Source organism: Rousettus aegyptiacus, unplaced genomic scaffold (genome assembly GCF_014176215.1).
Source record: "Rousettus aegyptiacus isolate mRouAeg1 unplaced genomic scaffold, mRouAeg1.p scaffold_m13_p_6, whole genome shotgun sequence".
Classification (NCBI taxonomy): Eukaryota; Metazoa; Chordata; class Mammalia; order Chiroptera; family Pteropodidae; genus Rousettus; species Rousettus aegyptiacus.
In genome coordinates this window covers 29395413-29421897 of record NW_023416309.1, presented here as the reverse complement: position 1 = coordinate 29421897, position 26485 = coordinate 29395413, and the positions used below count along the sequence as shown (strand labels likewise).

General features: G+C 35.4%; 1 protein-coding gene, 1 long non-coding RNA gene and 1 pseudogene across 3 annotated transcripts in view; 2 read left to right on the top strand and 1 right to left on the bottom strand.

Annotated features, from left to right (window-relative positions):
• PRKG1 (protein kinase cGMP-dependent 1) overlaps positions 1–26485 on the top strand; it is a 1094018-nt gene that overhangs the window by 608516 nt on the left and 459017 nt on the right. The window lies entirely within an intron of this gene.
• Positions 23270–26485, bottom strand: part of LOC107515483 — a 32005-nt gene continuing 28789 nt past the window's right edge. The window contains exon 3 of the long non-coding RNA XR_001598018.2: positions 23270–23976. This is a non-coding gene — a long non-coding RNA (uncharacterized LOC107515483). The remainder of the gene's footprint in view (positions 23977–26485) is intronic.
• On the top strand, positions 25336–25454 carry LOC118604598 (annotated as a pseudogene).

The window sequence follows — 26485 nt, the reverse complement described above, 5'->3', positions numbered from 1 at the left end:
TGATGTAGGCATTGTGACATAAAGTTAGGGTTACTTGAAATCAAGCACTGTGATACCAGAACAGTCCATCTGATAACCAAGATAGCTACTAAGTGACTAATGAATGTCGAGTATATTCAATGTGGATACCCTAGAAAAAGGGTGATTTACATTCAGGGAGGGCCAGAGTAAGATAGCATGAGATTTTATCATGGTACTCAGAATGTATACAATTAAAAACTTATGATTGTTTATTTTGGGGATTTTCCACTTAATATTTTCGAACCACAGTTGACCTGGGGTAACTAATACTGTGAAAAGCTGAACCAGGGGACACCTCTACTTTGTCATCTCTCAGAACCTACAGGCAGAGGATTAGTCAGCTTGGGCTACCAAAACAAAATAGCATAGACTGGGAAGCTTAAACAACCAAAATGTATTTTATCACAGTTCTGGGGACTAGAAATCTAAGATTAAGGCACCAACCTGTTTGCTTTCTCCAGAGGCCTCTGTCCTTGGCTTGCAGGTAGACGCTTCCTCACTGTGTGCTCACATGGCCTTGCCTTTGTGCAAATCCCTGGTGTCCCTTCCACTTCTTATAAAGATACCAGTCATTTCGGATTAGGGCACCACGCTTATGACCTCATTCAACCTTAACTACCTCTTTAAAGGTCCTGTATCCAAATAAGTAATGTTGGAGATTAGGACTTCAACATATAAATTTGGTTAGGGTGTGGAGGGTACACACAATTCAGTCCACCATACAGAGTAATACAGTCATCTTTAGAGAAATAAGGAATGGACAATTATAACGCATTTAGAATGTTTTATTCCCATTCTCTCACTCATTCCCTCCTCCCCTCCCTCTCTTATATCTGTCTCTGAAGAATCAGATCTCCCTAATTTCTCTCTCTAGTCCACTGCATGTAAGAGGTTCTTCTACAGGCTTTTTTATTTACTTGCTACAGATTTACCCAGAGGCAATTATTTCCTTCTTTAGATACTGATTCCAGCTTCCTGGGAGAGAGAATCTAAAGGTCCAGCTCTACTCTGATGCCCATCCATGATTCCACCCAAGGGAAAGGGAAAGGGATCCTAGCAAGGATATTAGTGACACTATTTAACAACTTCATGCAGGGACTCAGCAGTCAGATGAGTAGGAGAGACCTTACAGGTCCTTGCAGTGCCTGGAATGAATTAATCTGCTCCACCTACTGGGCCATAGAGAGGTCTAGGACAGAGATACTTAGGAGCGCAGTGCAGTGGCTATTCATCATCAGGTACAGATTTTTAATTATCTTAACCACTGATGCAGCCATCCTGGTAGCAGCTGACTATCCTGGATGACCATGAATTTCAAAAGTAGCTCTTGATGGCTTATCCTTATTAGGGAGAGGAGCAGTTAAAAGGGTGATTGTGAACGAGGCAGCCATTCTCAATGTGCTATACTGCCAGAGTTTTTCCACCACTTTCCTCTAAGTCATTCCCTCCGTCTTTGCAAAAATAAAATATTAGTATAAAAACATGGGTATTTTTCATAGAAATTTTAAAATGTTGATTTATAGATAGAAAAAAAAGCCTGGTATAAAGCAGTAATGAAATGTTTAGCCACTCATTAATGGTCTTTAGAAAACTCACACTGTATTTAATGTATGATTTTCATGAAGGTGAATAAAGTATAAAAATATTAAACTCTTCTATCTCATATAAAAATATCAATAATCCTTGACAATTTAATGGTAGAATAAATAGTAACAGTTATTCCATTTTTTATCATCTTCATCACTGGCATGTGACATTTACCTTGAAATAGCTGCATAGTTTTTTTTGTCTCAGAGCAGTACAATGAGAGAATTTCCTCTCACTCACTGCCAGGTGTTTGCCAATTCCCTCCTAGCTCCAGGCAACAAAGCGAGTGCCTGCGGGGAAACAGGGAAGTGCAAGTGACCTATTCCTCTGCAGCTCAGTGTTTTGTTAGCCTTGAAAATGGAATTGTGTGTGTTAGCCCACGGCCCCGCGAGGGGTCCAGGAAAGAGTAGCCGATGCCTGCAGGGAAAATAAAGAAAGTGCAGAAGTTTTCCTGCCAGTTTAACGATCTGGAGTTTGCTGCGAGAGACTCAGGATTGAGCAATTGTTGGAGCCTTTCATTCCCCGCCCCGCACCCCCACTTCCCCCTCCCCCGTCCCCCCTCCCGCGCCCTGACAGGACTTCGTAGGAAGGCCAGGTTCCAAGAAATTCCTGTGAGAGCAGGTGTCTGCAGGCGGGGTGAAGGAGGTGTAGGAAGGCAAGAAGGGAACTTACCTCACACGTTTTAGATCAGCACAGGCCTGGTAAGGCTCTAGGAGTACTATTATTTATTACTCGACTAAAATGGATTCAGCCCCTGTTTTGTGAATATTTATTGAGCCTGTGCTATGCGAATGGTAGGTAGTGAGTTTAGCAGTATCCAGGTTTAAATGTGACTCCTGCATTCATTAAAACTTTTCACCAAAACTTTCATCAGCTTTTCCCTTGAACTTTTACTGAGGATCGGTGGTGTTCAGATTCAAGCATGTGGCAGGACAGCTATGCCTCAAGGAGTTTCCTATCTGTCAGGCAAGATGGAGAATACAGAATATGCACAGACAGTTTCCAAATGCATTTTTGATTTGTTTGATTTCCCAAGAGGTATATAGAAAATGAAAATATAACTGCTGTTTATCCATTTACCCTCTTGCTAAGGTTAAAAATGAAAATAATGTTTTTTTTTTCTTTACTACTGAGAAAAAGACTATCATTTCTCTTTACTGTGCTAGATTCTATTTACCTATATATACTGAGGATGGAATATTACTGAAAACTGATTGCATTCGGCTTGAAGACAGTAAAACTCTGACAGTTCCTCATACTCCTCTCTATCTAGAAGCAAGCCTGTCCCTTGGTGGATAGTAAATTGTTGCAGGCCATCGATTCAATAAGAAGTTTATTATTATTTTCTTGTTAGAGTTCTTAAACTCTAACCTTAGAGCAAAGCATGGTTTCTTGAGAAGAGCCTGAATAAAATATAACCAAGTTTATTGCTTAGTTAAATTAAGTATTTCAACTAAATTCATATATTATTATACTTTAGACAAATGGTACAAATATGAGTTTACCTTTGACCTCAGTCTAACCAGGGACAGCAGTGTGCAGTCTCTGTTGATGCCTTGATACTTTGTCCTGTTTTGTGGGGCTCAGCAACTAGCTATTTGTGGGCTTTGCTTCCTACGATGAACTTTCTTATTGATACTTTCTCCTAATTTAAAAAAAAAAAAATTCTCTCTCCTGTTTCTGCATTTGCTGTCTACTATGTCCATTACTTTCCAACCTCCTTCTTTCACTCAGAGTATAAGTATTTATGTTTTGATTGTCTAGGTAGAAAAGAGTTCTGTGTTCCTAGAAAGAACAGCATTATAGAAAACAAAACAAAATCCTCTTGCCTTTGGTTTCCCTCCTGATGGCGATTCTAATAGCTTACCTCAATGCTGGAGCATTTTTTTTTTTTTTTTTTGGTCTACTTCCTTTAGAAGATATAAACATTTTTTTTTCTTCATATAGGAGGTTATTGTGAGTGGTTGAATGAGAAAGCAGAAGGAATAGATTGTTGAAAAAGTTAAATTAGGGGTGAGTGTTTGAGTTGAGAGTGACGATAGAAGTAAACATTTTAATGACTAGATCTAGAATGGCAAAGATTGATATAAACCAAGGAAATAATGAGTTTATATTCCTTTTCTCTTTTCTCTCTACATACTTTTCCCCCCACCTCTATCTATGTATTATAATTATTGTCAAATGTTTATGCTTTTCACAGTATTATTTGGAAAATTAATGGTTTAACATACAGTAGTATCATTATAAAACTCTGGGTGTCCTTTTATAAACGTAGACTAAAATACTACTTAATATTCATCCCTACAACCTAAAAGAGAATCTTTTAAATCCAAACTATTATTATTACAATTATAATGCCACATACAGTACCATGTGCTTTATACATGATTGTGCACTCAACCCGCACAAACACCCAATGAAGGTTTTTTAATATATGAGGAAACTGAGGCACAGAAAGGCTAGATATTTTGCCTGGGGTTTTATAGCAAGAGACAGATATGACTCTAAGCAGTCTAAGGGAAATAGTTAATTCCTGAAAGTTCTAACTTACTTTTCTAAATTTAGAATAAATGTTTTATTCCCCTAAAGGAAAAATTCTGTTAATTTCACAAATTTTCTAACTCTTTTTGCCTTGTCAGCTGCCTGTCAGTTTTGTAAGGAAATGTAGCATAAAACTGACAGAAAGAAACTCTGAAATCTATAACCACATGACAGAATATTGAAAAATCCTTGCAAAGGCTTATTTTGTCGTTTATAGTATAGCACTAAAACCAGCTGCTAGTGGCATAGGTGATTTAATAGACACCATTTAGCTAATATATTATTTTGCCAAGAAAATTTATTGTGTTCTAATCTTTCGCAGCTGCTTATTTATAAAAACAGAGTGCCTAGAAGCTCTAAATTATTTCACAGAGAGGAAAAGTAAAACAAGGATGGCTATTAATTTTAAGCTGTTTCACATTGAAACTGTCACTCTGAAGAAAGGCATATATGGGGGGTAAGATATATATGATTCTTTGGTAAATAGAAACACTTATAGTGTCACATTTCATATTTGGAAGTTCAAAAGGCATTATTTATCAATAGGGCATTAAAGTAAATTGAATGTTTTCTAGGTTTAAAACTATGTGATAAATATCAAAGTGTTTTGCAGACTCTAAAACATTATACACACCTCAGGCATGTATAGTTTTATGTAATGCAAGTGATTTTATTTGGTATATTAGTATTGGGTCAGACTAATATTTGTGTATTACAGCAATATTATTATGCAGCTTTGAACATCTCTTCAGAAAAAGCATCCAGACATGATTTAGAATTTCAGATGTTATTTAGAATCTAAAAAAGAGCCACTTAAATCCCATGGATCAATATACACTATTTTTTTTTTTTTACACTTCTGTAGTGCTCATCATATTGGACGTACAGAGAAAAAGAGTGGCCACAAACCCCATCCATACACTATAGGAGAAGCATGAGTTACCCTCCTGAAGTGACCCTCTGTCAGATAGAAAATTAAGGCACATTTAGGACAATGAAGAGAATAGTATAAAAAAAAAAAGACATCAGTCAAAAGGAGTGGGTTTAGAAGAGAAGAGGCTACCTTTTGTCTCTTGAAAGATAGAAGAGGGAAGCCAAAGAAATGACATATAGAGGTTGATGGAAGGATAGATGTGCTAGGTGCTAACAGCAAAATTTTTGTATACCACCCATTTCAGAAAATGGCAGATACATTAATTATGACCATGACACCTTTCTGTAGTCAGTGAAAGACAACCATCCTTATCCTTGTTATTACTTGAACAAGTAGTTCTGAAATGTTTGGAGGCATCTAGAAAAACATATACATCAGCAATAAATTAGATGAGTTATTTTTATTATAGCTATGGGTTGTAAAATATATTCTCTTTTATAGAGTTACATGCAACTATTTTAAAAATGAGGAAAATCTATATGTGTTGCTATGAAATAATCTTCTATAGATATATTTTAGTGAAAAAGAGCAAGGCACAGAACAGTGTTATGTTATGTCCCATTCTTTTTTTCCCCTTCTACCACTGCATTGGGATTTGTATACAAATAGAAGCCATTATACTGCTAAAATCATGAAATATTTATCAAAGGATATCTAAGAAACTAATAACTGCAGTTTTCTGTGAGTAAGTGAACTAGAAAATAGAATAATAGGGAGGCTTATTTTTTCATGGCATGTCTCTTTTTACAGTTACACTGTTTACCCTGTGCTCCTCATTCCTTCCCACGACAAAAACATTTTATTAGATAAAACTTAGAGTTTGGTTTTCTGTTAGTCGAGCTTCATAGATAAATTGACAATTAAAAAAATTCGATCAAATTATTATGCATCAGAAATTCCTATAGGAACTCACTAAAATGTAGACACCTGGGTGCCCCCCAAGCAGGTTAAATAAAAAATATTCTGGATGTAGAGCCCTGGAATGAATATCTGTAATCAAACCCTCAGGGGATCTATGGGCTTCACCTTGAGAAACATTGCATTTGAACTCATGAAAACATATATTGATGTGGAGGGCATTTATGCATCCTAAATGTAACTTTTCATGGAGAGAATGGTTCTATAACCTTAAATGTAAATTTACAATGACTACTTTGGAAAAAGCACTTGTTGAAAGCAGTAGTTTTTTTTATTATTATTATTACATCTTCTGTCCTATTGATTTTTGCACTCCTAAAAGAAGAGTAAATATTACCGTTGTCTTCATCATCTCACCTGGTGGTACACCTTTCTATGTTTCTGAATGGATGATGTAAAGAGCTCTGAAAAGGAAAGTCATGGGTCCGACATATAAGCAAATGTTTGAAACTTTTTTTAGAAAACTTATTTATATGCATATTACCTTTAATGATATTAGGTAAAAATATAACTCTTTGTATATGTGTATGTGACCTTTCTTTTCCTAGGCATTTGCAAACTTGTATTAGACATTTGAGTTTGGGTAGCTCATATCCACTGGGATTATTAGGATGCCAAACCATTTCATGTCCTCTTCCTAAACCTCACTTCCCATGATTGCTGAGGCTTTACCATGTGGGTGTTGAGCAAGTCTCATCATAACTGCCCTATATTCTTTGGCTTATAGCATGAGGGCCCTTATTACCACTTGTGGTGAAATGAGACCCTTCATTGTTTCTCCATTTCTACCCCCTGCTGCTATTACTGCTCACTTCTTGCCTGTTCCTATCTCCCACTTCTGTGGAGAGTGAGAGAGGGTTTGCCTTCTGCATGTTTCCATAAGTAATTTTCTTACACTATCAAGCAGAAACCTAGCTCTTCTAGATACAGACTATTATCCAGGTTTCTGATAATTCCCCTGGAGGATATTTCAGTGGCTTCATTTTGGTTTATAGTCAAATGTGACATTCCCTACCATTCTGGAACCCATGTTGTAAAACCAAGCCCGGTATCTGGACAGTCATGTACCCTAAGATGTCTGTGAGGTCTCTGGTTTTCTGAGACCTAAAAATCTTCCCCAAAGTTTTTAAAATATTTTATTTAGAATGTCTCCTAGAAACAGATTTTCAGGTCACTTACTCTGATGGCCCAATGGCCAGCATTCCCAGACTGAGCATACAGATTAGCTTCCCCAGTTTTCAGGACCTTACTATAATAGCAAATATTAAAACAAGTACAGCATGTGTTTCCATGTAATTGCTATTATTCATTGGGTTGCTAAGGTGACAAGCACTATGTGAACTGTTAGAATCAGTATGGATATAGCAGTTGAGTTTTTAATACTGAACATGATGTATTATTCAGCAGGCTGCTCTCTGTGCTTACTAGTTATGCAGGTTTTCTTCTTTAAAAGGACAAGTGATGCTCTCAATTTCATGGGAAGCATATTTAATAAGATAGTCCTCAGTAAATAGAATGAATTTGTTCCAGAAAAGCTGCTCATATACAAAATTTTATTTCCTATTGATGCCCATTATAAAATGGGAGATACTGTTTAGTGATTTTGGTTCTTCAGATAATAGCATTTATAGTTAATAATGCAGCAAGCTTAAAAAATTATGGATAAAGGAAAAATTATATTTTATAAGACCACTAATATTAGGTAAGTGGTAATATGGATTTCTCAGATTATTTTTTTTTTATTTACCCTAATAAGTTAAGCATTCAGAGGAAAGGAAGATAGCAGTCCTTGCAAAGAATTCTGATTGATCAAATTTCTATTTATAATTTTTTTTCTTTCAAGTGTTCTACAGTAGAAGAGTTCAAAGTTCTGTTTGGTTGCTCAGATCCTGTTCTTTTACATGTTTCATTAGAAATGAATAGTCTGAAAGTAAGACAGATGGAGCTCAGACATGGCAAACATGCAAACAAACAATAATAGTCTATTATGACAATCATTTTTCAATTTATACATATATCAAATCATTATGTGGTATACCTTAAACTAATGCAGTGTTACGTCAACTACATCTCAGTACAATTGGGAAAAAACTAAAAATAAAGAAATAAAATTCTTTTAAAAAAACAAATAAAAGCTATTTGGGTTATAGCAATTACTCATTAGGAAATCTCGACAAAATAGAGACTGAAAGCATTCTGTGAATTTTAAGTTTTTGTACTTGGGGCATAATAACAGCAAATACTCGGGATAGTTACTGTGACCAATACATTGAAACATTCATCTTGTAATTGAGTGACTTCCTTTAAGGAGCTTATTTGTTGAAAGTAAAAAATGAAAAATACATTTTAATCACTTTTTGATTAAATAGTTCAGGACTTAATTAATTCTGTCTCATACCATATTCTGAATTAATAGCTCCATAAAGCGATCAACCCAGTCACCACCCTCAAGGAGCTATGCATCTAGCAGGAAAGCTAGAAAATAAAAAAAGTACTAGGAACAGTGTGGTAACTGCCAAAACAAGAGGACTTAAGGGTACTCTTACTGATTCTTAAAAGTGTCACCAAAAATAACTTTCTAGGGGACACAATGCTGAGTCCCAAAGTATTAACAAGAGTTAACTAGGTAAAGATAAAATCAAGAATATTATAGGCAGATGAAGGAAATATGCAGAGCCCAGAGGCAAATATAAGTAGGGCATTGCAAAAGCAAGGACAGTTTCTAGATAATATACCACCAGTGATTGGTAGGACTGTTAATAAGCCACTGCACTACTGTTAGAAGCTGGAAAATGCCATGTCTTTATCCTTTCATTAGTGTTAAGCATCCTACTACTGCTTTTATATTCCTTAAGGAGATAAGTATTAAATTTACACTCACAGACTACATGGGTTTAGGATGGAATTCAAATAAGTGCTTATCTATCTGATTTTTCCTGTCCTCTCTTCCTCGACCTCTCTTAAAATAAACATAGGGCGGTTTTCATTATTAATACCGCTTGCTGTAAAGTATGAAAATCCTGTCAGGATTGGGAGCAGAGAGGACGCAGTGGCAGGCAATGTGAACACACTGATGGGCAGTAGCATTAAACTGGTTCTTCCCCTAAAGAAGCCATAAAGCCATAAAAGCACACCCTCAGGTCAAGTGCCTTGGTCTGAAAATTGAGCAGATTTAGACCTAAGATTACTGGGGAAGCAGATGGAAGACAAATAACAAACATTCCCTTTTCTTTCAGTCTCCTTCCCCCCACTCTTTTTGTCTGTTTCTGTTCCTGTGTACAGATGAACTCTGAGTCATGGCTTAGGCGACTGTCAGCAGTGGCAGAAGATTTGAGAGGCCAAAGAAAGAATTTGTCAAACTAGTGAGGTGATAGGGATCCCGGAGGGCAGCTAATTATTTTTGACAACTAGTCACTGTGCTGATATAAATGTAGCTCTGTAGCTTAACTACAGGCACATTTCTAAATCAAAATATGAGATTTATGATCCATAAGTAAGAAAGGAAACATCTTTAGAATTGAAAGAATAATGAGCCAGTGATCAACAGGACGAACAGCAAATTACAAACCTTTGAAATTTAAGTCTTCATTGCCTCCTGACTTTATTATTGTTGTATTTTTCTAATTCATCTCTGGTCTCACATCTCTTGGTTCTCCTCTTTATTTGTTTATGTATACATTCATCGAACATTCATTATTTACGCCCTAGATATTGTTCTGAATGCTGGGTATGGTGAAATGAAGTTTCTGTTCTCACAGGATTTATATTCTAGTGGGAGGGAAGGGGGAACAGATAACAAACTGATACATTAAAATAATTTTAATTTAATGAGTGCTATCAAAAGAGTATAAGTTCTTGTAACTGACTAGCTATTTTGGAGCAGGTGGGCAAAAGAGTCTTCTCTGAAAAAGTGGCTTTTAAGCTGAGACCTGAATGTAAAGATCAAAGATAAGGGCATTCCTGGCAGAGAAATTAGTTTAAAGTCTCAAAGTGGAAACAAGGGAACAGTGTGACAAAGTCAAACAAAGGCCAATGTAGCTATGCAACTGTGAGCTGGGGAGCGAGGGAGTAAGGAATAGGGAGTGATATGAGACAAGTTCTCAAACAAAGTATCTTATATAGGCTTTGTCAGAGGAGTAAGGAGTTTGGATTTTATCTTAGTGTAAAGGAAAGGCACTGGGGCATTTTAAGCAGACAAGTTATAGCATATTATCTATATTTTAAAACACGTGTTAGATTATGTATCCATGAATCCATAATTAAATAATTGATTGAATGAATATATAAAGGGGGAAGGGGCAAATATTTCTTACAGATAAATTGCAAAAAGTAAACATAGACCTTTCCTCCGCTAAGAAGTGGAATGTAATTCCTCCCCTCTTGAGCATGAGCATGGGTTTAGTGACTTTCTTCTAATAAACAGAGCATAGAAAAGGAAAAATACTAACTTTAGAGTGGAAAAACTCTGAAGTGACAGTTAACATGGCCAGATAGAAGTCATACGGATAGTGCCTACTGCTGTAGATTGAGTCATTGTGCCCCCCTACAAATTATAAATTGAAACCTAATGGTAACAGGAGGTTGGTTCTTTGGGAGGTTATTAGGTCATGAGGGTAGAGCCATAGTGACTTTATAAGAGGCCCCAGAGAGATCTACAGACCGTCATTTTTTTCCCCACCATGTGAAGATACAATAAGTCTGCAGCTCAGAAAAGGACCCTCAACCCAATCCCTTGGTACTAGGTAAGTGACCCGGTTTGGGTCTCTTGGCTTGGATAAGTGACCCAGGGTCTGAGCTGCATAAAAATGGTATTGTGAGTAAAAATGGTATTGTTAGGACATGGTGAAAGTTTATGGATATGAGGGTTAGTAAAGCACCTATCAAGGGTGAAAATTCAATAAACGAGGCTGGGCAGGGTTTGTGACTTAAATTTAATCATCTTTGATCTTTATAAATATTTAGCACTATATTTTCTGGCCGTTGATGTTAGCTTTTCAATGAATATTGTTGAAATATTTATTGAAAAGTACTCTAGTACTTCAAGATCAAAAATTAATGTCAACATTAAGGTCAATGGGCCAAAGGAGTGATCAGAAATTACTTTGAATTCAGAAGCAGATTTGGGGTAATGTTCCCCCAATAGCAGACCCCTGCCTTGTCACAGTTGCTTCAGAGCCAGAGCCAAAGCAAGATAAATCTTTGGTAGGGAAGCACTGTGGAAATCTGTATTATTTACCACAATAAACTGAGCAGCCATCCTTGGATCCATTACTCCAAGTAGAGTACAAGGTTGAAGGAGGCTCTGTTCAGTGCACAAATCTTACCCCCATTACTGTGTGCTGTCAATTAAGTTAATATATATATATTTCTATAATATGTTAACCTATTTTATAGCCAAGGCAAAATACAGGCTGTTATTATCATAACCAGTGGTATTTTTCTATATTATCAAGTTGCTATATGTGAAATCTAAACTAAATATCAACCATAGATGCTTTACTGATTCTTCACTCTTTAACCATGTAATTTGACAAGACGCATTTTATCCAGGGGCCACATTTGCCATTTCTAATAATATGATTTAGCTGTAAGCATAAATTTTTAGCCTTGCCTTCTTCAGGGCAGGATTATACTTTAGAGTTTTCATGTCAATACAAGTAATAACATTATTCATGGAATAGTTTTCATTTATGGTTGTTTGCCAACAAAATTCCCTTCTGTAAATGTTTCATGTATTTTTTATTCAAATCAAATCCAAACTGCACAATTTACCTTCTAATTGCTAGATAACATACCTAGTGCTTTAGTTGGTATGGAGAATATAAAACACAACCCCTGCCCTCAAGGAACTTACTGCATAATTATATTTATTTTTATATTATATTAATAGTTATTAAATATCTACTGTTTTATAGATGTCTTTACCTGGAAAGATTTACTTATATTTTGTAACAACCTCATGAGCTAGATGAAGTTGCACCCATTTTATATATTATTGCACCTACATCGTACCTCTGTGAGAAAGAAATCATTTAAATATAGGCTATCTTTTAGCTCCAGGACATATCTTCTATATGGAAAGCAGTAATTTATTTTCATGGAGGGAGAACATATGAAAAAAGTACATATGCATGTATCAATCTTTAGAGTTCTATCTATATTTTCTCGGTGTTGATGGTCTAGGGTTGTAAAAATATTCATAGGCATAATAATTATATCTTACTTATCTCTCTACTAATAATTTCTTTAATGTTAAATCTCAATCTTGCACAAAAATATGCAGTTTGTGTTAAGTAAACAAGTAGAATTTTTTTTTGCCTGTTCTATAATCTCTCCAAGTAAAAGGATTTACCCAGCCCTTGGTTTAGAATTTGTTCCTTTCATGAGAATATGATAGCTTCAGGGTTTGACTCTTTTACCTTATTTTGTTGTTGACAAAAGTATAACTGTTAACTTGTTTAAATTGAGTGTGTTGTTCGTGAATAAGTTGTCACCGTACCTGAACATGCTGTTTTTACCCTATGTCTGAAAGGCAGGTTTTTTTGAGGTATTGTAATAATCCTGTTGAATTGAGTTGGAAGTTAACTGTAGGCAGAGATCAAGTGTATGTCGGTCGAACAGGCCTCTAATGAGTTTAGCTGGAAATTCGTTGACATTAATGTTTTACTTTGGCCAAGTACACTCATTAGTATTAGGGGCAGTTTCTATTATTTGATGAAACCCAAATCTTTATTTATGGCTCGGGACAGTAGTTCAATGGATTGAAAGCTAGCTGGTCATAAGATTTATGTAATTGGAGTAGGGGTAAATGGCTGTTTAAAACTATATTATTGTCTTTTGAAAATGAGTTGCAAGAGAGTTATAATTTAATATATTGAGACCTAAAAGAGTATTCATTAACATCTTATTCATTGTTATTGTATCCCAATTTGAAATTTTATTCACATGAAACTCATGTGCCCCAAGGGATAAATGCTTCTCTCCAAATTACTGTATGTAACAAAAAATAAAGCTGAAATGATAGCTATCTCTTTTGCAATTTGAAAATCTTGCTTTGACGAATAAGTGACTTTTGTTTGACTTCAAAAATGTTACCTTCAGAGTTTACAATTTAAACCATATAGAAGGAAAAGAGAGATCATATTCATAGCCATGTTTTCCATACTTAATGTAGCAGAGTCTTCACCTTGGAAACTTTATGTAAAATTTATAGAATGGTATTCAAAGGTCATTCAGAAGGATATTTTCTTTTACTCTCTGATGAGAGAAAGGGCTAAATATTTAATTCTGTTTCTCTTCGCACATATACCAACTAAATCATTGCCTGTAATACCCCCAAATTATTTAAAAATAAACTTCAAAGGAAATGATTTGGATAACATTATAAAGTTAAAGAAAATACTTCACAAAAATATTCTTGATATAAAAAAAGAATACACCTTTATTACATCCACTCAGAAACTATGGTGCCTAGTCATGATGCCCTGTCACAAAGGGTGATACCTGCTAAATCTTCATCGTAACTTCTCTCCAACATCTAAAATTATTGATAATGGTGCCTCAAATAAGATTGAACAAGAAAAGGAATGATCAGGTGGTGTAGCCACCTTCAGTGTCAGGGGTAAAATAAGGAATAGAAAGGAAAAATGACATAATCCCAAATGTTACATGAAAAGCTCTAATTTGCACTAATACATTTCTGGAATCATTTTTAAGCATAATAATTCAAATTACTAAATAAAGTCAAATTGTAGGGTTTTTTCCCCCTCTAGTAGGTCACTACTCAGTGAAATTTAAATACAAACAATGGCATGGCTTGATGTTGGCAGTTGAAGAGAAGAGGAAAGGGAAGGAATTATGACTATAACCACCAGTTTATAAAGCATCTATCTAGTATACATTATATGCTTTACACGTATCAGTTTATTTTATACTTACTAATACTCTGTAATGTAGACTATATCCTCATTTTGCAAAGAAAGGAGATTAAAAGCAGTTAAATGTTTTTTCCAAGGTTAAAGAAATTTTCAGAGTTGAAACAGATTCAAAATAGTTCTCTCTGATTATAAATGTTCATTCTTTCCACTATATTACTCTAAATAAAGTGCTTAGATAACCCATAGACTAAATAATTTGCCCTGTTAGAATTCAGGGTTTCCTGAATTAATTTTAATGTTTAATGTTAATAACAGTAAATAAATGTTATTCTTCACTGGGGTCTCATTTGATTCTTGGACTTGATGCCTGTTCACAAAGCCATGATGGCTTTGTCAAATACTTTACCTGCTCCCTTATTCCCTTCTCATAAAAGCTGAGAGAATGCTGGCAGCACACGACTAAAAGTTATTTCCCTTCTACTCCTTTGCTTCATCAATTGCTGTTTACTTAGGCTGGTGATACATTACTAGTTCCATTCTCTCTTTTCTTATAGTACACTATCAATAAACAAATGTGAAAATATTTTGCCTTCAGTAAACAAAGTCTTTTTTAATTATCGTCTCTGGAAATGTGCTATCTACAACAAGAATACAATAGCAAAATTCTATTGGGCATTTTTTTTTAGCTCAGAATCAAAAACACAAAATCTCCACCCTCAAGCAATTCATAAGCTCTCAGAGGCAAGGAAAGTCTTCTGTCATAGGGCCATTATGAAGATTAAATGAGTTATTACATGGAATGGAGCCTGGCACATAGAAAGTGCTATGTAAGCATTACCTATTATTATTACAGAGTGACCAAAAAAAAAAAAAAGGCTAAGGGCATGAAATGGAAGAGTAAGAAAGGCATCTACCAGGAGCTTAAGAATTCTTTAAGCTCATTCCTCAAAAGATGATGCTTCATGATGGCAAGGCAGAAAAAAAGTTGTTCATGTGCCAAAAGTCAGCATATAGGCAAGGTTGGGAAATTTTTCTAATCTAAAACAGCTAAATGTTATACCGTGGAATTGTGTGTACACTTTTTTTCCCTTTTAAAATCACAAATCTCTTAGGAAATAATTTTATTTTCTTTTAAAACCAAGCTATTTGGCACAGGAATAAAACAGAGGGAAAGAAATCTATCAAAGCAGGAACAACACACTTTGTTCTGCATATGTTCATAAAGGTGATCAGCTACATGGAAAAATTACTCTATGCTGAGAAATTTACAGTTTAAAAAGTGTGGCATTCCGCTGATGTGAAACTATCCATTTGTCCCATGCAATGTAGCCTCCTCAGCTTTTCATACTTGTCTGTTCTGCACATTCATTGCAGTTCATGCTTATGTTCAAAGCTTGGCTTAAATAGAAGGAAAGTTCCAAGAAACTCAGCACTTGTGCCTTATTCTATAGGGTTTGTTATCTCTAGTACTAGGGTGAAAAGATGGGCTTGCCTTTTATTTATGAAATACTTTACCTGAATGATAAAATAATCTAAAAGCCTCTGGCAAGAATGAGGGAAATTGAGAAGCCAAAGGCCTAGGAAACCCAAACTACATCATCAACTATTGAAAAGAATCGGTAGTGTTTTTCAAATACTCTTGAAGTCTCCTTTGAAATATCTATACCTCCTCCCCCCCCCCCATTTTTTTTCCGAGCAGTTTTACATTCACGGAAAAACTGAGCAGATGATACAGAGATAACCCGTACACCCCGTACTCACACATGCATGTTTTTCTATATTATCAACATCTCCCACTAGAGTGGGTACATTTTGTAGTTACAATGGCTGAACCCACATTGACACATCATTATCACCGAAAGTTCATAGTTTACATTTAGGGTTCATTCTTGGTTTTCTACATTCTATGGATATAGACAATTAGGGTCCATTTTTTAGGAGAGTTTACTACCTACGTGGTGAAAATGCAACTTAAGATGTGGAAAGTCTTGGTTTTTTTGCGATGAAAATGGAGCCGATGCTCCAGAAAATGTTGCAAAATTGTGCCCTAAGATAAGGGCACAGATCTTTAACCTAGAGCAATAATAGTTTAAGTCCTATAGCCTCTAACCTTTGCATTCCTTTGTACTGGCTTAGTGACTTTTACCATGTTACAAAGGCTCTGGCCTTCAAAAAGAAGGAAGTACGAACATGAATGACAATTGAAAATTTTATTTTTACTGATGATTGAGAAGAAAGAGACTACAAGTGAAACATTTTATATTTTGACCTTGTAGAGAGTTATTTTGCTCACGTTAAGTGGCAAGAGAAAAAAACACAGCTCTTCAAATGTTTTTGACTTGCTTCAAGAATTGATATGGACTAAGTGTCCTTTACTGAAATTATGTATTGCAATACATTACATACATTAGTGGCTTTCAAATTTTTGGCCATAGCCCACAACAAATTTCTTTTAAATTCTTGCAGTCTATTAAATACACATATACATATCTGAAACAAAATTGATCTGATTTATATTATGATCACAACCCATGTAACCTGCCTGCAGTTTAAACAAAAACAATGAGGATTAAATCTTCTTGTACCACTGCTTGATAGGCAACATTTTAAAAGGGAAAAAATGAAACTTATATTCAAACTTAAAAGAGTAAATAGATATAAGGTGAATTGTATTTCATCTTTCAAAAACTTTTTGAAAAGGTTTATACTGAGAGTTAATAACACCGTCAATTGCTGATTAGTTTGAGAAGAAACATTTTCAATGTAACTAGGTTAACAGTTTGAAACAAAGAAAAGGGCTATTCCAAGTTTGGGACTAAAATTTTAATTTAAAATGTTTTATAAATGGGACTAGAAGCTATTCAGTAAAATCTTTTTTTTTTTTTTAAGCAAATTGCTAATTGTATTTTTATTATTTTCCTACCTTTGTAACTTCCAATGCAGGTTGTCTTCATAGAATGTTTTTAGAGATGTTTCCTTGAACTAGAATAGAGTTAGTAGGCCTTAAGAGGAAAGCCTAGGCTAGAGAAAATTTAGTGGTTAAGATTTTCAGGGCTCCTAGTTTTCAGGTTTCTAGAGGTAGAGAGTCACAAGGAGAATGAAATCTAGATATGAACCTGGATTTAAATAAAAACAGGTTTGAGTTAAGCTGTTAACATAAACATCAGAAGTTTGTAACTTAAAGAAGTCTGGGTTCGAGATAAAGATTTGGGATCCATCAGTAAATAGGGTAGCAGTAAAAAGGCATAGACTAGTCACAATGACGTGGATGGGCCTAGAAGTTATTATACTGAATGACATTAAGTCAGAGAAAGATGAATACCATATTTTACTTATATGTCACAACAACATGGATAGGCCTAGAGGTTATTATACTGAATGGCGTAAGTCAGACAGAGAAATATGAATACCATATTTTAATTATATGCAGAATCTAAGCAATGTAGGACATGCCAAATTTCCCCAAGTGATGGGCAGATCAAGCCCTGTATGGAGAGAAGAGGGTCCTTTTGGCAGAGAGTGAAGAAAAAAATTCAACCCCCTCCCCCCCACACACACACATACAGTATGAGTCAAAGTTTATTGGAAAAGGGGTAACCCTCCACAGAGTGTGGTCTCCTCTCTGAGGCAAAGAGGAGAGAGGGACAATGCAAGAGAGAGACAACGAAAAGACACTGAGAGGGACAGTGAGAGGAAGAGTAAAGGTACTGAGAGGGACCCTGAGTGTTTAGTTTATATGCCATTCTGCAGTTCCCATTTCCTTTGATATAGACATACAGTGAGGAAGGGGAAGGGTATGCAGCCTGAAAAGGTAGACATGTAGAGTGAAAGGCCTTTAATTCATAGGTTCCCCAAGGTTTTAGCCATAGGGAATGACTCTAGGTTCTTTGTTTCCCCTTCACAGGTGTGGGGAAATGGTCATTAGTAATTTAGCAGAAATCTTCCTTTGTTCTGCAGGTGTCCTCCTGGCCTGGCCTGGCTACAGGGCTCATCAGCACTTTGCTGTCTCTGACGTGACTTGATTAACATTTTAATTCCCTCGCTTCCTTCTTACATTATAAGGAACAAAAAGAACAAACTAATCAAAACCAGACTCAAATATAGAGGACAATCTGGTAAGGACCAGAGGGGAGGAAGGTTAGGGGGCTGGGAGAAAGGGATGAGGGGTTAAAGAAGTACAAATTAGTAGTTGATAAGTTGTTTCAGGGATTTGAGGCATGGCATAGGGAATGTAATGGCTAGGTGGAGAGCCAGAGGAGAGAAAGAGCAATCAGGAAGATCATTTTATAAACTACGTAAATGTTTAATCAATGTACCGTATACTTGAAACTAATAAGAGAAGTTTTAAAAAGGGCATAGACTAAGAATGGGATCCTTAGATACCCCAATATCTAAAATGATTGATAAAGGCTAGAACCCATGATAAATAATGTCAGAAGAATGGTCAGTGAGGGGTACAGAGAACCAAGAAGATGATATTTCAAGAAAGTAAAGCAAATTTGTTTTTGATATAGAAGGCCTGATCAAATTCAGCGGAGACAGCTAATAATAGAAGTACTGAGAAAAAAAAATTATTGACTTCAAAATTGGAAATTATTGACACTTAATGAGAGCAGGTTCTGTTACATGATGCTAAAGATTTCACTGGGTTGACAGTAAAATTTAAGAAGGTAAGAATAAACAAACTATTCACCAAATCTATCAAATACTAGAATTTGAAATCTGTAAGATCTTACCTTAATAAACTTATTAGAAAGATTACATTTTTAGATGGAAAGTGTTAATAGAGGCATAATTTCTAATTTATTATATACTAAACACATAAAAAATCTTAAGACAATTCTTCAATGCCAAAGAAAGGCCCAAAATGAGTGTAGGATTTTTAGGAAGTTGTGGAGAAAGCAGATACACTCTTCTGTAGAACTCTCTCTGATGTCACTACCAGATGGACCATTAATCTGAGTTTTATGATGATCTTATATTTTGTTTTTTTTTAATTCTCAATCTAAAATGAAGTTAAAAGCAAGTGATTAATGAGTGATAACTTTATCTCCTTCAAGTGTCTTCAAGAACTGGAGACTAAGTATCAAGTGAGTTTTTATCATTGTTGTTGTTAAGAGTGATTGGATAAAAAGGATTTCAACAGGCTTAGTAGAGGGTTTGGTCTTACAGGAACAGAGTACAAACAGTAAATAAGTCATTACTAAGCTCAGCCACATGTGGGTAGGTTGCTGGTGTAATGGGTGAGCTGTCGAAAGTCATCATGCTATTATTTTGATCCTGCAGTTTTATTAATTTATAATTTTAGTTCCTTGAGATCTTTAGAGGAGAAATAACATGTTTTTTTTCTGTATCCCCAAGTTTAAATTTGAGCATTAATGATAGTTTCAGCATATCTTAAGTTAGAAAATATGAAATTTTATGTTATTAGTAGAAAAAAACCCCAAAAACTACATACTCCACCTGTTAGTGTTGTTATTATTATATATTTAATTCCGCAATACATTCTGACAAGAAGTTTTTATAACAGATTCCTATGGTTAGCTTTTTTATTATTTTCTTTTTATTTTACAAAATCTTACTACTACTGACATTTTAAACCTGAGATTCTAATCACACATGTGGGGAGATTTTCCCCCACCACCAAGAAATCCTCTGGTGGCAACTGGTATCCTATAAATTCAACTCATTTCTGACATTGTAGACCCTGAGGTAGCATCAGATTGCACTGGCTAAGGGTTTAGTACCACAAAACTGCCCCGCCTCAAGTCCTCCCCACTTCAGAGACCAGTTGTAAGCCCTGGTTTCTGACAGACTGGCTATGAATCAGAGGTTCCCAAGATCTCCTCCTTGGGTTTGATTAATTTGCTAGAGCAGCTCACAGAACTCAGAAACATTTTATTTACTAGATCATTGATTTGCTTTAAAAGAGTATTCAGGAACAGCCAAATAGAAGATATGTGTAAGGCTAGATATGCGGAAAGGACCCAGAGCATCCATGTCCTCGTCAGGCACACCATCTCCTGGAATCTCCTACCATTCACCACCCAGGAAGCTCTCCAAACAGGGTACTTTTGGATTTTTACAGAGGCTCCATTACTTAGGTATGATTGATTATATCATTGGCTATTGGCCGTTGATTCGACCATCTGCCCCTCTCCCCTCCAGAGGGGGTTAGAGGGGTGAGCCCGAAAGGACTAAAAGTTCCAACCTTCTATTCACTGGGTAGTTTCCCGTGACAGTCAGTCCCCACCCTTAAGTGCAGTCCCAAAGTCACCTCATTAACATAACAAAAATTGCTCTGTCACCTAGCAGATTCCAAGGGTTTTAGGTACTCTGTGTCAGAAATCAAAATACAAGAAACCAAACCAGAAAATAACTAGCATTTGCTTTCAGTGAATAACAGTGCATGATCAGTAAATTATAAAGGTTGATCTACTTTCATTTCTGCCTATGTAACTTTGGGGGAAATCAAGAGATATAGTTTAAAAATGTTAAAATGTGCTTGGTGTTAATAGGAATTGTTTAAAATCAGAATTTTAAGCATACTAGGAGTGTTATACTTGCCCCATTGTACACTGAAATTATTTATATCTCTACCACCTTTAAACTATGAATGAAAGGTCAGGAATACTTTTATTTGTATTTCAGTGATTATACAATATGTGGCACGTGATCACTCAATAAATATTTGTTAAATAAGTAATTGAATTTAGAAGTAACAATTAGATCTATGCAATGCTGAATGAAATGTAGGTCATGAGGAGGAATGGCCTACACAAAGCAAATAGATGTTAAAATTTGGTTCTTTTTTAGTTGTAGGATGTAAAGTGAATTATTCTAAGAAGTCTAATTTTTCACTACGAGAAGGTAGGTCAAGATAAACATGAACTAAAATAATTCAAGAGATAAGAAAATACTGTCTTCTTCCAAAACAGAATAAATCTGCAGCAGCAACGTTTCTCTTTCCTAGCCAAGAGTTCGATACTAATTTAAAAGGAAGAAAGAATTTAGTCTTATCTAAAAATGAGCTGTTGTTCCATTTGTCTTGTTGGTAAGCAGCAGACATAGAAATATATAGGCCTATTCGAAAGAACGAAGCCCCATCTTTAGTGTGGTTATGTGCTCAGGGATCAAACGAAGGATTCTCCAGGGAAGTACTGATGGGCCTTTCTGATTGTGTAAGTTCTTGAAAGATAATTGAAGCAAGGAAATTCTGGGTCTCTTAAGAAGCAGAGTATGATAGGGAGTGTTCAGGTAGAAATTATAAAGGCAAACAGAAAGCACACGCCTACCATCCTGTCCTGAAGACATCCCTTTAGAAGATGGGGGTGGAAACCAGGAGGAAAAGAATTGCTGATCTCCAGACAGATGAACTATTTTTGTATGTTCTTTACTATATTTGTTTATTTAAAAATACCTTCTCTGGTCAGTGTGAAGTGAAAGATCCTTATTCCAGAGTTTCTTCCTAAATTCTTGGGTTGGGATTAAAATCAGGAACTGTTATTTGAGCCTAATGTGTACATTTTATTTATGGATAATCCATTAAGGCTGTATTAATAAGGGGTAAATGGTAATTTTCTACCTCAATTAAGACTGTCTTTTGTGAGATAAAATTGATTTTTCTGATCTTAATGTGTGAAACTGCAATGTCCTGTTTTTCATCGTTCCCACCAGGGTATAGGCACAGTTGGATATGAACAGTTGAGAAATGAGCTGCTTTTAAGAAGCACATAAGAAATGAACTTTATTTTTTTCCCTCCAACTTTAAACTCTGTTTATTTATAAAGCCAAGTCTTTCTTTTTCTTCTAATTAGTAAAGTTCGTAGGCTGCAGACACAATGTCATCTTGAACTACTTTTATTAAACACATTTCCCCTCCAATACTTTATTATGAAAATTTTCAAAATTACAGAAAAGTTGACAGAACTTTAGAATCAACACCCATATGCCCACCACCTAGATTTTCCCACTAAGATTGCACTGTACAATGCTTCTAGAGTTGCGATGGGGCTAAACCCTTTGTAAATTGGAAAATATTAAGTCAAAAATGCACTTTGTACACCTGACCTACCTAACATCATGGCTTAGCCTTGCCTATTTTAAATGTGCCCAGAGCACTTAACATTAGTCTACAGTTGGGCAAGATTATCTAACAAAAAAACTTATTTTATAATGAATTGTTAAATTATGTTATGCAGTTTATGTAATTATGGCTTGCAGCCTTCATGCTAGGGAATTATCTTGAGTCTCATCTCAAGAGTAATCAATCGCCTTTCTCTTCTCACCAGAAGCAGGAGACACAGATGGGCATTTTGTAGACATAATGGGATGTGAAAATACAGTATTTAAAAAACTGGCAACCCACTGTGCTGTAGAGTATTGATTGTTTACCCTGGTGACCCCAGGGCTGCCTGGGTGCTTCAGCTCACTGCCCTGCTCAGCATAGCAAGAGAGGTATGGCATTATTTTATATACCACTACCCCGGGAAAAGATTAAAATTCTAACTTTGAAGTATGGTATTTATTGAATGTATATAGTTTCCACATCATCATAAAGTTAAAAAATCATAAGTTGAAGTCAGGGACCATCTGTACTTTTTTTTAGCATATATATTCATCTGTCCATTACTCTATTCATCCATAAATCCACTTTACTTTTGATATATTTCAAAATAAATTGCAGATAACAGTGTACTATCTCTAAATAGTTTACATATTATTATCTAGATTATTAACCTTCTAAGATTATTTGCAAATAAGCATTTTTAAAGTTTACTGTCCAGTTTGCTCTCAGCCTATAAATCACTACAAGTTTGACCACTGTGTATTTGATGGAACTAAGTTGGAATTGAGAAGATTGGGTACTTTCCGGTGCCAGAAAGAAATCAGTCTATCAATATTGTGCCATCCTCACATTCTCCCCCACAATTTTTTTTTTATAATCTCCTACTTCACAGGCCCACTGTATACGCTTGCAGCTCAAGCCCTCCCTTGCTTTTTACTGTATGTTTCTTCTACCTCTGAAAGATATTATTTTTTTTACTCATCCTTGAAAATGTCTATTATCTGCTCAAAACGGTTTTCAGAGAGTTAAAAGTATTGATTTTGTTTTTGCCTGGTTTACTGATTTTAATCTAATTCACAGATGTTAAATAGCAGAGAATAATGTTGTTGTAATTTCTGTTGTCACTAAAGGGTTTGATTGGTGTAGAGAGGATGGCTGAGGAGTATGGGATAGGAAGTATCAACCTGCTCATTGACTGATACTTAGATACCTGCTCCAAATCACCTATGGAGCTACTATTAGAAAAGCCTCTGGCTCCTGCTCAGGTCCCAAGAAATATGGATATTTCGTCTGAAAGGGCGCCTAGGGCACTCTGTATTTTTTTAAAAACCTTCCATAATTATTCTGATACACAGTAAATTGGGGCAAAATAGAGTTAATTAAGAGCGTTGACCAAACTTTAGCAGTCTCTTGCTGATGACCTCAATAAGTTAAGTATCCTCCTATATTATCATACATATATCATATATTATATATATAATATATATATAAATAATATATATTAGTCCTCAGTTTCTTTATCTGTAAGATAAAGCACTGGATTAGATAGCTATCATCCAGTGTTTCTGTTTTCTGAACCTGTGGGCTTGGTTTAGTGCTTCAAAAGGATACTCATGGGACTTAAGTCTAGAACAGAAAGAAATAGGAAATTGTAGAAGGGCTGATATCAGATTGCCTGAGTTCACATTCTAGCAGCTGTATCACATTGGTCAAGTTATTTCATTGTTCTGTTTTTGTGTTTGTTTTTGTTTTCTGGAAGATGGGGATAGTAATAAAGTGTTTATGAGAATTAGATGCGTGGAACAATGTATGACACATACAAAATTTCAAAAAAAATTTGCTGCTTCTATTTTTTATTCATTATTGAACACAAGTAAAAGTGAATGGGCAGTGGAAGGTGTGAAGAAAGACCCCCTGTGCTATAAGCACTCTGCTGAGAAAGCAGACTGAACTTTAATTTTACTTTGATCTGTGTACTTCATTGTGCCTCTTGACAAATCATGTAGCGTCTCTGGGTCTCCATTCTTGAACTGAGAAAAGAAAAGGTTTAGATGAAACAACTTCTATTCTCTTTTTTAAAGTTAAAATTCTATTCCGATGTAATTCTGATGTTTTTCATGGCATTTCCTGAGTAATGAAGATTATGAATTTTGAAACCGATTGTACTTTCCTCTTTGCTTTATCTTCTCAGTTTAAAGCTAGGTTTGAGACTGAACTTAAGCAATTGTGGGGGCCATTGGCAGGGCTGGCTTTGGGATATACATCCTATGCAGTCATACAGGGCTCTGTGCATTCAAGGCCCTGCTCTTGGTTTAATGCTTTGTTCTCACCATCCTGAATACTTATTATTTTTAACATGGGGCTCTGCATTTCAATTTTCACTGGGCCCCACAAATTATGTAGCTCGACCTGGACCTCAACATTTGTTTTTCTGTTCTAGTTTCATCTTTGGCTTCATTTTCACTATTCTACCCATATGTCTCATGCATCCTAATTTCATTTTCTACATCTTTGTTTGCTTGTTTCTGATTGTCTTGTGTGCATTTTGTGAGCTATCACATTTGTCTTTGGTAAACAGGCAGACAATGGACAAATAAAGGCATGCTTTGCCTGTGAAGATTTGTACCTTAAACCTCTTAGCCACATTTCTCTTTCATTGCAAAGCTAACAGCATTCACTATCTGTTAATCACTGAATTATGTATAACTATGCATCATTGTCTAACTTTGTCATGTCTAACTTTGACATCTTTATTTTTTAGATTATTACAACCTCTTTGAGCTTCATATTCTCAAGCTTCCATCTTCATGAGTATTGCTTCTAATAGCTTCTGAGGAAATAACTGTTGAATTAATTTAACTGGAAATCAAATTAATTTAAATGGCTAAATGAAGAAAAGAGGGGAGATTTTAGCCAGGAGAAGGAAAGCTAGAAAACAATCCATAGAGAATGGTGTTTAATCATTGCTTGAATTCCACTCTTCAAAAACTAGTTGCGGTTCTCAATCGTTATGATACAAACTTTTGTTTATGTGGATTATAGCTAAAACTGAGAGATTTTTATAATTATTTATTATACAATTTTAAAATAGCAAAATAAATCTATTGCTTGTTACCTTAATAACATTTTTTATGAAAAAATACTTTTCCCCAAACAAAATTTCATAAGTGGCGTCATGTTTTGCAAATCACTTTATCATCTAGCTTGATGAGACAGCCGGACACTCATACCTGCTCATTTGATCTATTGTGGTAGCATATGCCATGTAACTTCTGCAAGACTCCATTGTAAACTCTTGAGAAAATAGGAGTGTGAAGGGCAAATAATGACATGATTATTAAGAAAATAGGTTTACTTTATGTATCCCTTAAAAGATGTCTGAAGGCTCTATAGCCATTCATTCTACCCTGAACGAGCCTGATCCCATATGATCTTAGAAGCTAAGCAGGGTCAGGCCTGGTTAGTACTTGGATGGGAGACCACCCAGGAAGACCAGGTGCTTGCTGTAGGAGTAAAAAATAAATAAAATAAATGAAAAATAAAAAAATAAAAATAAGGGATTGTAAGCTGACAGATTCCTTGCAATCCATGAGGCCAACCAAGAGTTGCCTTACCTAAAAAATAAAAGATGTCCGAAGGAATGTAAGTGGTCCTTAAACCACTTTGAGAACTGCTACAGTAGAGTAACAGCTCCTTGCCAAGCTCGTTTTCAGAATCAGAATAGTATGTACAATGCTACAATGCTATCTCCCTTCCCTTTAGCTGAGAATCTTCACATTTACTAATTTATGATCCAGTGGTTTTCTCTAAGAATATACAAACATCAAGGAAGTGGGATTTAAGAGCTATTTCAAATTCTTGTCTCTGATTTACTAGGACATCGTAAATGAAAGGCAAATGAAGAGAGAACCAAGTAGTGAGACATCCTCACTCATCTAAACTTGAGGCCATAGCCCTTTCTATACAATGTTAAGTTTCTTAGTTTAGGTGGTTTATTAGCTCTATTATTTTTAATATGGTGTTGGGAAACAACGGATACAGCTCTTAAGGAAAACTTTGATGAAAAAAAGGACATTATTAAAATAATTACTGAAATAAATTACTGAGTCATTCCAGGTGTGATGTTTTGTTCATTTTTATGCATACTTCAATTGCTATAATTTGAAAATATGTATCATGCACTCGGTTTCAATTCATTACTGTTGGCAGCTCTGCATGAGTAAACTTAGGAGTGCCAGAGTTCAGATTGATTTTGCAGAATAGCATTGACAGACTTTTATTATAAGCTATATTTAATTTGAGCCTACAGATGCCGAATAATAAAATAGTTTTTTTCTTACCTTTTTTCTTCTAACTTATGAGTTTTCAATGTTAACTTTATAGTGACTCTAGATAAGGCCTGTTTTAAATGGGTATTTGGAACAAAGTGCTATGTCCCGGTGATAGATCAACAACTAGAAGCAAGAAGAAAGAGCTACAACTGATTTTCGGAGATTGGTGTTTTGTGTTTAATAAACACTCTCTCTGGTCATCTACACA